This window comes from Rhinolophus hipposideros (genome assembly GCF_964194185.1).
Source record: "Rhinolophus hipposideros genome assembly, chromosome: 4".
NCBI classification, from domain to species: domain Eukaryota; kingdom Metazoa; phylum Chordata; class Mammalia; order Chiroptera; family Rhinolophidae; genus Rhinolophus; species Rhinolophus hipposideros.
In genome coordinates, this window is record NC_138050.1 from 101,252,705 (window position 1) to 101,266,614 (window position 13,910).

Consider the following 13,910-nt stretch of genomic DNA (forward strand, 5'->3'; position numbering starts at 1 on the left):
GATTTATAGATGATATAATACAGAATTGTACACCTGAAATCTATGTAAATTTACTAACAATTGTCACCCCAATAAATTTAATAAAAAAAAAAGATGCCAATTTTGCCAAACTGACCAAGAGATTCAAAATAATCCCTACCAAAATCTCAGCTGACTTCATTTATTAGACATGAGTAAGCTGATCCTAGGAAGTTTTTGTAAATGCAAAGGACGTAGGAAAGTCAAAACAATTTTGAGAAAGGAGAACGAAGTTGAAGGACTTAAACTACCTGATTTCAAAGCTCAACACATAGTAAACAAGACAGCGTGTTATTGGCAAAATGATAGACTCAAAGATCAATGGTGCAGAATAGCCCAGAAATAAGCCCACATATACATGGTCAATTTATTTTCAACAAATGTGCCAAGATAACTCAATGGGGAAAGATAGCCTTTCAACAAATGGAACTGAAACAATTGGATATCCCTTTGAAAAAAACTAACTTTAAATCGATTATAGACTTGAATATAAAAGCTTAAATCATAAGATGACTAGAAGAATACACAGGAGAAAAACCTTTGTGATGATGGATTGGTAAATATTTTTTTTTTGTATATGAAATCAAAAGCACATCCATTAAAAATTGGATACATTTGACTTCATCAAAATCAAAAACTTTTGGTCTTCACAAGATACTGCAAAAAATAATAATAAGACAAAGATTGGGAGAAAATATCTACAACACATTATCCAATAAAGGACTTTTACATGCAATAAATAACTTTTACAACTCAATAATAAAAGATAAACAACCAACTGTCTTGAAAACTGGGCAAATGATTTGAATAGACATTTGTCCAAAGAAGAAATACAAATAGCTAACAAACACCTGAAAATAGGCTCAATGCATTAGTCATTAGGGAATGCAAATTAAGACCACAAGATACCACTACACACCCTATAGAGTGGCTAAACTCAGAAAGAGTGAAAATTGCAAGTGTTGGTGAGGATGTGGGGGAAACGGAAACTTCATACATTGCTGGTTGGAGTAAAATGGTACCTTCTCCAATAGAAGAGAGCAGAGCTCCATGGAGAAATGGCCAATTCTAGAATGGAGGCAAGAAATATACACGATGAGCCTGGAGTATTTTGCAGTGACAGACAGTATCCAAAAACCAAAACCAAACAAAAATCTCATAACGAGGGACATATTACAAAGGGATGGATATAGGAGCCAACTAAAAGAGCTCCCAATGTCCAAAGCTGAAGCCATTTGGGCAAAAATATTATATAAAGTTAGTATTGGATTATAACCCACAGTATGAAATAAATGCCCATGAATCTATACTGATATAAACAATTTAATAAATAAATAAATGGGGTTGAAAGGGGATTATCTCTCATGCAGAAGAATTCCAAATGATTTATGTAGATACTGCATCCTCGAAGAGGTGGAGCCTGACTCTCCTCTCCTGAAGTGTGGCTGTGTAGCCTGCGCTTAGCACCTTCCTTCAGAAGAGTACAGTACAAAAGGGGGAATACAAAATGACTGTATAGTGCAGAAACCTGCCAAACCCTACCTCAGCCAGGTGATCAAGGTCAACATCAACAGTGATAAGTGAGGCTGATAACATGCATCCTTAATGTGATGTGATGAAAATGGTACTTTACATCTGTGGTCTTTCTCTCCAAAACCAATAATCCCAGTTTAACCACGAGGAAAAAACAAATCAGACAAATTCCAACTAAGAGGTATTCCACAATATACCTCACCAGTACTCTCCCAAACTGTCAAAGTCATCAGAAACAAAGAAAGTCTCAAAACCTGTTACAGCTAAGAGGCGCCTAAGGAGACATGATAACTAAATATGCAATGTGATGTCTTGGATGGATTTTGGAACAGGAAAAAAAATTAGGTAAAAACTAAGGAAAACTAAATAAATTATGGACTTTAGTTAATAATAGCGTTTCAATATCAGTTCATTAATGGCAACACATATACCATATTAATAATGCAACTTTATGATACAGGAACGTGAGTGTGGGGTATATGGGAACGCCCTGAACTGTCTTCACAAGTTTTCTGTAAAAGTGAAACTGTTCTAAAATATAAAGTTTTTCTTTCTTTTCTTTTTTTTTAAAGTTATCTCTCTTTTACATAACGTTACAGACAGGTCGGGGAAGATCTGCATAGAAAAGTCTGGGATAAAATGACCTGACGTCACACTGAAAAGTCCCAGAAAAATGTGTGCCATTTGGCTCAGCGTTGGCTTACTGGCTTAGTGCTAAAGTGGCAGCCAGAAGAAGTTCAGAGTTAGTATTATCATTATTACGTATTTGGCAGAAATGTCCATTATTTGCAGCTAAAAAAAAAAAAAAACACATAACATAGAACTCTTGAACAGAACTGAACAGGAAAATACTAACTCTTGACTTTGTTTTCTGCATGCAGGGGACATTTCCTATGGGACACATGGCTGGATTTTTCTTTTAAGAGATTGCAAGACGTTTCTTTTAGGAATATCTAGCTTTAATAGCTATAAAAGGATTTCCAATACTGAAAGCCTCCTTAGCTCACTTGATGCCAAAAAGACTAGGTATTGAAGTAGATTTTGTTATTATGTAGAGGAAGAAACAGGTTCAGAGAGGGTAAGTGATTTGCTCCAAATATATGTTGAAAAAGCAGTGGAATTATAACTTAAACTTAAGTCTTGCAAATTAAAACCTAATACCCTTTCTACAACTAAGTGTGTTATGAGAAAGCCTTTGTCCTGTTGTATGGCACCTGTTAGTAGACCCCAGGCATGTAGACAAGAAGTCAGCTGTTGAATTAAAACACCAAAGGTGGGCATTCTAAAAGGGCATTGGTACAAACAAACCACAAAAGTCCTCTGAGCATCCCTAAGTCTGAATTCCAGTCACGTATTCTCTTCTTTGCGTTTGTCCCCAAAATGCTTTCACCATCTCTGCTTTTTGTATGAGTCTCATCAGACTTTTATTTCCCTGATTCCTGCTCAGCTGGAGAATAGTCGCTCTATATGATTCTGCTTCCATACTATATAAATTCAGCTTTTCAAAAATATATATTTTATTTTATTTTGATGATAACATTTAAGTTCTACCCTCTTAGCAAATGTCAGTTATATAATACAGTGTTATCATCTGCAGTCACTACATTTTACACTAGAGCTTCAGACCTTAGTCATCTTATAGCTGAAAATTCAGCTTTGAACTCCTCCCTCACCTGCCTGATGCTGACATCCCTGCCCCGTACCTATTTTGCGTCGGTTCTGAACAAAAGCAACATGTGACAAAGAGAATTAGACTGTTAGAGACGACCCAAATGCTATCTTAAATAGGCTCTCTGCACTATTTTTAAAGGATCACTGAAAAATGAAGTACTTGAGAATTCAGATTTATTATGAATATCTAATTCTATCTCATCTCTTTTCTCAGGGAGATAAGTCTTAAATGTGTCATGACTATTGAAGGAGATGAGGAATTGGGTCATTATTGTCAATTTCACAGTAATATTTCACTGACCTCTAAAAATACCTACTATTAAAATGGTAGAGAAACGAATCTTTTAATTAAATCAGTCTTTAATAGAAGGGAAGACGAATACGGTACATTAGAAGAACAAGCTTTACTTCAGGATAGGACTGTAGGTTTTAACAATCTAACCTGCTCAAGTACAATAGGACACAGTGACATATTTAGTTCCTGTCTTGGTTGGTGGTTTTCTCAAAAAGATTCATATTTCGCACGGTGATGTGGAGCCTGGGAAATGTAACTGATGACTTTTGAAGTCAGTCTTTCAAATCTTTCTCTGAAAGGAGATTACCTATCAGGTCACTCCAGTCCTTTCAAACTCATCTCAATCGTGTTGCAGGAATGCTGACTGTTTGCCTGGATAAGTGCTTTGTCAATTCTCATAGGCTTTTGTGAATAATTCTGAATGTGCATCAATGTGCCCCTAGGGGGACTGAGAGCCTTATACTCCTAAAGGTTGCAGAGCCAGTGGCTTTGTCCCCATGTGAACAAGTACTGAATGGGAGTGTCTCTGGCCTCCCAGGGGCTGGGGAAGAGCATACTGGGAGGGAAGAGGACTTGGAATGAGGGAGCAGGGAGATGAGTCCAGCTACCAGTGCTGAGAACAAGTGTAGTCTAGCAGACAGAACACTGTTTCAGGAGTTGGGATAAGCCACCGATATGTGGAAGGGTCTTGGAAGGAGGAAGAATGTATTTGGGGTTGGAGCTCAAAGCGGAATGGTAAGGAAAGTAGGAGAGACAGGCGGAAAAAGGCAGTGAAGACATATGAAGTGATATTCAGAAGTCCAGGCAGACAGAAAATATGAAAATTTTGTTAGCAAGTAGCAGGGCTTCACCTTCTGTGTCAAAGTTCAAAAAGAAGATTCTAGTCCCTGACTAGTCCCTGTGGCTAGGGAACAAAGAGCTGGGCAGGCAAGAGTGAGGCAAGACCATCGGAGAGTGGCCAGCGAGTGAACAGAGGTCGCTGGGGTTGTGGGGAGGGGGAAGTGGGGAGTGACTGCTTCTTGGTTACGGAGTTTCAGTTTGGGATGATGAAAAATTTCTGGAGGTGGATAGCAGTGACGGTTGCACAATAATGTGAATGAATTCACAACGTGAATATACTATGCACTTAAAAATGGTTAAAATGGTAAGTTTTATGTTAGGTATATTTTACCACAATAAAAAAAAATCTTAAAGAAGAAAAATATTTTAAAAAGACAACGGTAATATCAGGTTTCTGATGCAGAAACTCAGACACCAGGGATAAAAGGGAAGCAGGATTCTCACAAGTGACACATGAGGTGGAGACCAGCTCTTGGGTGGAAGACAGAAGGGCATGTGCACAGGGCAGAGCTGGCACACAAGACAGAGTCAAGGTGTAGGCTGGAACATTTTCTACTGTTCAAGCCTGGGAAATGGCTAAGCTTGAAACTGGGCTTCAGTAGCCTCAGCGAGGGAGGGAGAGGAAGTCTGAAGAGGCTGGATATTGGGCAAGACGAATCTATTGTTGATTTGCTGTGATCTCATTCTCCTCACCCAGGACACTGTTGGGCATGAGAACAAGACATGTCGGCCCCTCAGGAGAATCAGCCCCCATTGAGGGAAATAATTTGACAACAAACAGACTGGAAACAGAAGATAGAGTTCTTAATACTTTAGGCTAACTCACCGACTGGTGGACAATTCTTCCTTTTTAAGAACTCTATGCCGTTTTGCTAATGAATTCATGTCTCCATAGAGTTGTAAAGGATGAGAATTTGGCCCAAATGTGCACTTAAATTAGATCACCTGGTAAGAACTCTTTAAAAAATACAAGGCAGCCACTTGTGACCTATTAAGACAGCTAGTGGACTCGTTGAGGTAAATACCTGAAGAGTGTCTACAACAGCTGGAACATGGCTCAGAGATCTTTTGTGTCTGCTTTTTCGTGTATTTCCAAAGTGACTTCATAATATGGCAACCACTACCACCCATGGGACTGCGGTTTTAACTTCCGGAGTCCTCATCTTCCACTCCTACTGATGCAAGTGATTTTTAATACCACCTACTCTAAAAGTCTCAAAGATAAAAATCAAACCCCAAATAAATGAACAGTTGAGAAATCAGGCTTAAAAGATGTAGCTAAGCAAAAAACCCACATGTCCCTGGCCACAACTCTGACAAAATGTCATTGTTTCTAGCTCCGCCCTCACATGCACTGTAGAACCTTCAGCCCCCTCCAGTTCTGCCCATACAGGTTCTAGCCAGGCCCAAATTTTTCCCAGAGGGCACCACCCAAGGGTTCCAACAGCTCACCTTGGCCCTGATGGCAACCCAGTGTGTCCAGCCTCTCATGGTGCTTAATCTCTGCTGTGACTGAGGTGAGGCCTTCACTACCCACCCGAGAGGCCAACTGTGGCAGATGTCTACACTGAGGCTGATGGTGACCAAGGTAACGAGAACCAGTCTCTGGATCCCTGCAGCTCGTTGTGACAGACCCTGGACTGTCCTCAAAACCACCCTTCCACCCCATCCCCATGCCGTTGTCCCTGAACTATGTTCATTCATTTGTCTGTTCTTACAGTCCACAAATGTTTATTGAATATCTACTATTTGCTGAGCACTAAGTCTCGTGCTGTACATTCATGCGCAAAAGAAGCATCATGGAGCTTGTGTTCCAGCGAGCAGACAGTAAATATGTAAACCAGTTAATAAATGGACATTAAGTGCTTAGAAGAAAACAGTCAAGGTGTTGTGACAAAGGACAAGAGCCGACAAAGATGTCAAGAGGTGGCCTCACTCAGGAAATGACGTTTAAACTGCTACTCAAAGAGCAAGAAGGAAACAACCCTTTAAGGAGGGAGGTGAAGAGTTTTGCCAGCAAAGGGAATAGTAAAGGCCCTAAGGAAAAAGGCAGCATGACCTGAGATGAACTTGGGGCGAGTGTGGCCAGAGCCCAGGGAGAGACAGGCAGAATGACAGGAGGTGGGACTGGTGGGTAAGGAGAGGCCAAGCTCTGCTTGGGTTTGTGGGTTGAAGCAGGGTAGATATTAAAGAGCAGAGCATTGGCATACTTTTCTTTACATCTTACAAAGATACCTTGACTGCTGTGTGGTGAATTAGCGATCAATTAGCAATCAAATTAGCAATGAGAGGGGAACAGTCAGGAGGCAAATTGCAGTCATCCAGATGAGAGACAATGGTGTCTTGAAGAAAAACAGTGACACTGGTGATGGTTTTAAGTAAACGGGAGATGTATTTCAGTATAGGAAGAATTCACTGATAGATTCAATATGGAAGCATGATAAAAGAAAAGAAGAATTATGATCAACTACCAAGTTTTGGCTTGAGTAACTCGATGGAGGCTGATGCATTTACTAAGACGAAAACGATGGAGAACAGATTTCAAAGGGGACATCAAAAGTTTGCAACATATTCAATTTGGTGTACTTATGAGTCACTGAAGTGGAACATTGGGTAGGCATTTGCATATACTAATTTGTTTATTTAACAAATATTTTTGCATTCCTATTGTGAATAGGAACTGGGCCAGAATCAGGGAGGAAAGCTGTAAACAAGAGGGGATGGTCTTGACCTTATGAAATTTACAAGCAAATAGGACAGACAATGGACAAGTAACTAAACATGATGTACGCAGATATTGATGTAGAAATGGGGGGCCTTTGGAAGGGAAGAACAAGATGGAGGGGGGCTGACAGTCTGTGTGGCTAGGGAAGTGATATTTAAACTCAGCTCTGAAACATAAATGAAATTAGCTCAGCAAAGGAGGAAGAGTTTAAGGCAAAACATGTGCAGAACATGTGTGGAGCTGGAGGCAGGAGAACTTACGTCTTTCCAGGAACATATCTTGTTGTTCTAATTCTTTGCCCAGAGCCTCTCAGTCCTCTTGAAAATGGCCTGCAGTGGGCTGGTTGCACCATTCCTCCAGACATGTAGGCCATGGGGTCGACAGCTTACACTCAAATCTATATTTTAAAGATCTAAGTTCATTCTTTCAATCAATAATTTCTTGAGCACCTAACTGTGGATTGTGGAGCTCTATATGAACTACTTGCCTTTAAGAGAGAACTTGTTACATAGTAGAGGAGTCAAAAGTGTTATGTTAACATTATATATAAAGAATTACAGGCGGACGGGTGGCTCAGTTGGTTAGAGTGCAAGCTCTGGGCAATGGAGCTGCCGGTTCAATTTCAACATGGGCCAGTGAGCTGTGCCCTCTGCTACTAGAATGAAGTCAATGAGCTGCCGCTCAGCTCCTGGTTGGCCAGATGGCTCAGTAGGTTGGAGCGTGGGCTCTCAACCACAAGGTTGCCAGTTTGACTCTCAATTCCCCCAAGGGATGGTGGGCTCTGCTCCCCACAACTAAGATTGAACACGGCACCTTGAGCTGAGCTGCCGCTGAGCTCTCGGATGGCTCAGTTGATTGGAGTGGGTCCTCTTAACCACAGGGTTGGCAATTCGACTCCCACAAGGGATGGTGGGCTGTGCCCCCTGCAACTAGAAAACGGCAACTGGACCTGTTGCTGAGCTGCGCTCTCCACAACTAAGATTGAAAGGACAACAACTTGACTTGGAAAAGTCCCGGAAGTACACACTGTTCCCCAGTAAAAAGTCCTGTTCCCTTTCCCCAATAAAATCTTAAAAAAAAAAAAAAAGAATTATGGAGAGATTGAACAAAGAGTGACTGGCTCACCCTGGGGCCACAGAGAAGACTCCACAGAGGAAGAGGAAGAAGAAAGAAAGAAATGGAAACACTGACATCAGGATGAGTACATGTAAAACATGTGTGAAAGAAAAATTTATGTGCTTGGAAAATGACAAGCAATTTGGGGAAAGAAACCATTCTTATGAACTTGGTTTATACATGAGCATAAATAATCTCCTCTCTTGAATACATTATCTCCTTCCTTAGCACTAGGAGAACTTCACGTTTAGCAATAGCTGTGGTTTTGTAGCTGGCCAGTTTCTCCGAGAGAATAGTCTAGTATTGGAGGGTAAGGAAATGATCTGATGCCGGTGGTCATGACGAAAGGAGAGAGAAACCCCCAGGACCCACGGGGAAGACCAGAAAGGACATGTGTCACATTTCAGCTGCTTTGACAGGTAGTCCCAGAGTAAAAAGGACAGAGATCCTCTCCTCATCAGAGAAGACAACTCATCCACTTGGTAGTCCCTCTGTCCCCATCCGCACAGAAAGACACTCAGCCCTTTGGTAGCTCTCCATGTTCCCTCCACCCCAATACCAATATTAGAGCATCTGCCACTTGGCAGGTTTCAAGCATAGGCTTCCACCAGGACTGATGGGAAAAATCAATTTGCTCGTGAGCATTCCTTAATTAAAGTGGCATTGCATAAAAACAGATTTAGAAATCTCAATAACTCAAACCTGTTAGACAATGAAGACATGAAAAGAAAAAGAAATATGAGAGTGGGGAGAACCCTAAAAAGAGGAAATGAATCTCTGAGAGAAACTATTTCCCAGTGAGCCCCCATATGAATCACAGCTTTCAGAGGGTAGCCTCAGAGACCACAGCTGGGTAATAATTAGGAACCAAGCAATCTTTCTGAAAGAAGTACAAGATGGAACATTATTAGGTAAAAGCAGGGCTGTTGTTGTTTTTTCTTTTTTTAACCCAAAAAATATGTTGCAGTTCCTTAATAGCTTTGAAAAGCACAAACATTAAACATGAAGGCAATGTGTCAGGAGCAGCAGAAAAGTCAAGCATATGCTTTCTCGCGTCTGTCCTGGGAATTGTCTAGTCATTGAGTCACATAACATTAGAACACTACAGTGGTTGCCAAGGGTTGCGGAGGAAGGAAAGAGTGGTGAATAGATGGAACACAGAAAATTTTTAGGGGAAACTATTCTGTATGATACTACAATGATGGTTATATGACATTACCCATTTGTCAAAACCCATAGCACTATACAACACAAAGATTGAACCCTAATATCAACTATGGATGTTAGTTAATAATAATGTAATGCAGATGAAAAAGGAGTTCTATAATAAGCCTGATAACTCCAGTGACTGAAAGTAACCTCACCAGGTGGTCTGATCATAAATTCCTACATGGGAAGGTCAAGGTGGGTAGTCACGCTGCCAGGAATACAATTTCTTAGGAAAAGTTTTATCTTTGCCTTAAGCAAGCCTTGTCCATTGTTTCTATACATCAAGATTAATATACCTTTGAAATGCCTCTTTTTCAGATCCCTGGGTAGCACAACCACCCTCAAGAAAACACATAATCTTATTAACTACCCTACAATCCAACCCCAGCCTTGCTTTCTCCCACCTCTATGTCATCTTCCTTATGTTCCCTTCTTAATTTCAAATGCTTAAAAGAAGGTACAAAGCTGTTAGATGCATTCTGATCTCAAAGATGCTAAAATGTAAAGATAAAAGTATATCTGTATCAGTTTCCTATGACCACCATAACAAAGGACCAAAAGTTTGTGGTCCTTGATGGCTTAAACTTGATGGCTTAAAACAATGCAATTTTATACTTTCACAGTTCTAGAGGCCAGAAAGTCCAAAAAGTTTCATTGGTTTGCCACCAAAGCCACATTCCTACAAAGGCTTTATGGGAGAATTCCTTTTCTTGTTTTTTCCAGCTCTTAGAGCTGCAATTCTTGCACCCCTTGGCTTGTAGCCCCTTCCTCCATCCTCAAAGCCAACAGTCGAGCATCTTCCTTCAGCCATCACATTGCCTTCTATCTCCATTGTCAAATCTCCCTTTGCCTGTCCTTTCTGCCATGATTACATTTAGGGCTAGCATTCCCACAGGAATATTCTAAACTGAAGCACATTTGCAAAGTCCTTGTTGCCTTATAAAGTAACATTCCGGATCCCAAGAATTAGGACCAGGCTATTTTTGAGGGCCATTATTCAGCCTCTCACAGAATCTTAGACTTGATGAAATATGTAGATGCTATTTAAGTCCCTGGTCTGGATGTGATCATCAGAGAGTGAAGAGGAATCTGAGGATTTGCCCCAGTGCATGGCAATACTCAGAAATCAAGAAAAGGAAGGGACCCATCAGAGAAGACTGAGGAGCAGGAGCCTGTGAAGCCTGAGACAAGCTAGGCAGGGATATATCTCCGTAGCCAACGAAAGAAAGTTGCTTTTTAAAGATAGAAATTGTCACCTGCAGCAAATGTTGCGGAGTAAGATAAGGATGTGGAGTTGACTATTGGATTCGGTGCCTTTGATAAGAACGTGTTAAGAGGAGTGGTTTGCACAATAGCCTGATTGGGGCTTAGGAGAAAATGAGTGGAGGGGGAGTAGACAGAACAAGCAAAGACAACTCGAGTTTTACTATAAAGAGAAATGGGACAATAGTGAGAAGTTTGGTGTTTTGCCATACCTTCATAATGGAAGGGAAAGTGGCGAGGAAATTGAGTGGGAGACAGAATGATTATAACTATGGGCCTTGGGTTCTAAACCCAATGAGGGGTAAGTTAAGGACATGAAAGATGCGATGGGCAGTGGTGGTAACATCGATAATGTAGAGGTTCTTGTTTATAAATAATCTTTACAATTGTGGTACCAGAAAGAGCACACTGACTGGTGTAAAGGTCACTGTGCCACAAATTAATTTTCTGTTTCTAATCACTTATGACAAAGAACTAAGCCTACATTGAAGTCTCACTGTATTCAAATGATAAATGAAATACAAATCATAACTGCAAAGGCTACACTCCATTTGATTTCCTTTTTTCTCAACCATATAGTGTTTAATTGTTTTATTTCCCCATGAGAAATTACTAATAGCTCCTGGGATGACTATTATTAATGAAGTCATTATCTCACCCTTTGCTGATTTCACATGACTCTTCTACTATAAAAATTGATAGTTCACTCTGAAAGAATCTCTAAAGCAAATTGTCTGCCACAGAAGTGATTACGTGACAATAAGTAACTAAATATACATTATTTTGTTTGAGGTTTTGAGAAAGAGATAACAACTATACCAATTATTTATTGGGAACCTATTTATGTCTGTCATTTTGTTGGAAATTTCTAATCTGTGTAACAGTATTACAAGGTAGGTATTATTCTCAGATTACAAATTGAAAAGCAGAGACTCAGGCAAAATGACTAAGCCCACATAGATAAGAAGTGACAGAATCTGGGAATTTGAACCTAGTTACTATGACTCGAAGGTCCCTTCTCTTTCCTCTACTCTTCCTTTGGAATTCTTCCATACGCCTTCTGGTGTTACCTGTTTGGTGAATTGTAGCATCTATCTCCAGCAGCTTGGCATTTTTGTTGTGGGAGAGCAAGTTAGTGGTTCGTTAGAGGTTGATAACCCAAGTAAAGGGTTGAAAGGCTGTGTTTATCCATTTCTCTCCTTATTCATTCATTTCACATAACTGCTCTTACTGTAGAATGGACACAGAATAGTTCTTTTTCCATCAATGCTGCCATGTTTTGCTGCCTCTCGTATAACTGGTGCAGCTGTGATTTTTCACCAGCTGAGGAAAAGAGGAAACTCAGTTCTGCCATCTTATTTTCAAAATTTCAGGAGACACGGAATGAGTAATATCACCTGCCTCTCAATCAACATCTCCTTTTACCAAGTTACACTGAAAGATCATAGTGCTACCCGGTAAGTGGTCATATTTTTAGAATGAAAAAAATATTTTCTAAAAATAAATGGGCTATTAATGGTTCTCTTTCTCCTACACACACCCACACTGACATTGTTTTTCAGTACCTTTCCCTTTGGTTTCAACTAACACCTTAATGGTAATATGATCTCATGGTTTATTTCTTTCCTCCTGTTACTTGGTTTCCAGCATGACCACAGTGTAGTTATCTATTAAAAATGTGTTTGTCAAGTAACAGGTGTCCTTACTTCACTTGGCAGATCGATAATGATTCTTAGATGTTTAAGTAAAATTTTCATCAAAATGGTATTTAAAAGTAAATAAAAGTTTTGCATTAGAGTTTTGGATTTCTCTGGATAGATACCTAGGAGTGGAATTGCTGGATCATAAGGTAGTTCCATTTTCAGATTTTTGAGATACCTCTATGCTGTTTTCCAGAGTGGCTGCACCAATCTGCAATCCCACCAACAGTGCACAAGGGTTCCCTTTTCTCCACATCCTCCCCAGTACTTGATGTTTGTTGATTTATTGATGATAGCCATTTTGACTGGGGTGAGGTGGTACCTCATTGTGGTTTTTATTTGCATTTCTCTGATGGTTAGTGAGATTGAGTATTTTTTCATATGCCTGTTTGCCATCTGTATGTCCTTTTTAGAAAAATGTCTCTTCATGTTCTCTGCCCATTTTTTAATTGGGTTGTCTGTCTTTTTGGAGTTGAGTTGAGTGAGTTTTTTATAAATTTGTGATATTAACCCCTTATTGCATATATCATTGGCAAATATCTTTTCCCATTCAGTAGAATCTGTTTTTGTTTTATTGATGGTTTCCTTTGCTGTGAAAAAACTTTTTAGTTTGATGTAATCCCACATGTTTATTTTTTCTCTTACTTCCCTTGCGCAAGGGGATATATCAGTAAAAATTTTACTCCGGGTAATATCTGTAAAGTTTCTTCCTATATTTTCTTCTAGGAATTTTATGGTTTCAGATCTTACATTTAAGTCTTTAAGCTGTTTTGAATTTATTTTTGTATATGGTGTAAGGAGGTGGTCCAGCCTCATTTTTTTTGCATGTATCTGTCCAGGTTTCCCAGCACCATTTATTGAATAGACTGTCTTTACACCACTGTAAATTCTTGCTTCCATTGTCATAGATTAAATGGCCATATAGGCATGGATTTGTTTCTGGGCTGTCTATTCTGTTCCATTGATCTATGTGTCTGTTTTTATGCCAGTACCATGCTGTTTTTATTACTGTAGCCTTGTAGTATAATTTGATGTCAGGTATCATTATACCTCCCACTTTGTTCTTATTTCTCAAGATTGCTGAGGCTATTCAGGGTCTTTTATGGTCCCATATAAATTTTAGGATTATGTGTTCTATTTATGTGAAAAACGTTGTTGGTAGTTTGATAGGAATTGTATTGAATATGTATATTGCTTTAGGCAGTATGGACATTTTAACTATATTAATTCTTCCTGTCCATGAACATACACAATAGCCAAGACGGAAACAACCAAAATGCCCATTGGTAGACGACTGGATTAAGAAACTGTGGTACATTTATACAATGGAGTATTATGCAGCCATAAAGAAGAAAGAAATCTTACCTTTGCAACAACATGGATGGACCTAGAGAACATTATGTTAAGTGAAATAAGTCAGACAGAGAAAGACAAATACCATATGATCTCACATATATGTGGATCTAAAGAAAAGAATAAGTGAATGAACTAATCAGAAACAGTTTCAGAGACATAGAGGAAAAACTGAGGGTTGTTAGAT